Here is a 1,401-nt window from a genome sequence, read left to right as displayed (position 1 = left end):
TGTGTCAGAAACATCTGTTAGGTCTAGTTAACAGAAAATAAAGTAACTCGATGGACGATCTTGCAAAACTGTATTTGAACTCTTCCGGCCAGGAAAGCATTTATAATTAATGAAATTGCACGTAGAAATTTTTACACTCCCAGGAGCAGCTTGTGAAGTTGTATTAATTAGTTTAGCAGCCGGTGTTTGCGGGCTGTAGCGCTGGCTTTTTTTTTTTTTTTTTATTTTTTTTTTTTTTTTTTTTTTTCCCCCGCTGAAGAAGATAAGAAATAAGCCCTTTTTGGCAAATTTAATCTGTTCCAGTGTAGGGTTTTCCACTTCCCACCCCCTCCTGTACAGCCTTACACACTGCGAGGGAAACTACATAATCCTATTGTAAGATATGCTTACAGCCAAACGATTTTTTTCGCCTTCCAGTTCATAAAACTCCCCTTCCCCCATGCTCGGTGCAGGGCTTGACCTTCCAGGAGTTGCATTTTTATGATATATCACTCGACGTGATATAATATGCAGAACGTATACTAATTTCGTACCGCTATCGTCTAAACATAGCACAGAGATTTTACAGCGACCGTCACTCGTCACCTAATTATTTTTCCATCGCTCTATGAATAGCTCGTCTGTGTGCGGGGGGGGGCGATAGCAAAGTTGTGTTCCTCTGCTGCCTTCTCGGCCCCCTTTTTCGAGGAGAAAGGGATATCCCCGGGTCACATAACTTGCATCCGAGCCATCTCCTTGTCGGATCAGCGCAGGTACAGCCATTAACCGGGAGAGCTCATCCCTTAATGACAGTGTTTTTCTTAAGTAAACAAACTTTTACTGCTCTTTAACGGCCTCACTGTTTGAAGTCTCTGAAGCAGAAAATGGTTAAATTCTTGGGAAAACTGACCTACATCGGAGAGGCAGGTTCAGGGCAAACCCGAGATCGGGGGTTTGCGTTTATTAAACATCATTCCGCGCGTCTGTACTTTTCGCTTTAACTTTCCCGGTGATTAATTGCTGTATTGTGAAAACTCCTGCAGGGCCTTTATGGTTCCACCGTTTCTATTAAACACCCAGAAGTTGTCAAAAACGCAATGTTTCTGAAACCCTAATAGAACTCGCTACGAATTATTCATGAAGACAGTTCTAGATTCAACAGGAAAATTATTGCCTCCTCAAATATTAATGACTTCTGATTTCTCCGAGGCTGGGGAGCAGGCAGAGGGATTTCTGGCGATGTGCGAATTTTCCAGGTCGGAGGATAAGGCCGTTAAGGCGGCGGCAGCGGGACGAGCAGGACGGGCAGGGATCATTTCGCCGCCTTCCCAGCGGGCCAGGAACAATAGTGCGAGGCGTGGGACGGAGCCCCTCTCCCTCCCGGGCGGCCCCCGCCGCCCCCCGCGCCTCGCCCGCGGCCCC

At 46.5% G+C, this 1,401-nt stretch overlaps 1 protein-coding gene across 1 annotated transcript in view; it reads left to right on the top strand.

Annotated features, from left to right (window-relative positions):
- LOC103901506 (zinc finger protein ZIC 4) overlaps nucleotides 1-1,401 on the top strand; it is a gene marked incomplete at its 5' end in the record, with an annotated part of 8,450 nt that overhangs the window by 1,844 nt on the left and 5,205 nt on the right. The window lies entirely within an intron of this gene.

The sequence above is a fragment of the Aptenodytes forsteri genome, unplaced genomic scaffold, assembly GCF_000699145.1.
Source record: "Aptenodytes forsteri isolate BGI_AS27 unplaced genomic scaffold, ASM69914v1 Scaffold404, whole genome shotgun sequence".
Classification (NCBI taxonomy): domain Eukaryota; kingdom Metazoa; phylum Chordata; class Aves; order Sphenisciformes; family Spheniscidae; genus Aptenodytes; species Aptenodytes forsteri.
Note: the sequence above shows the minus strand (reverse complement) of the source record. Positions and strands in the feature narration are given on the sequence as shown.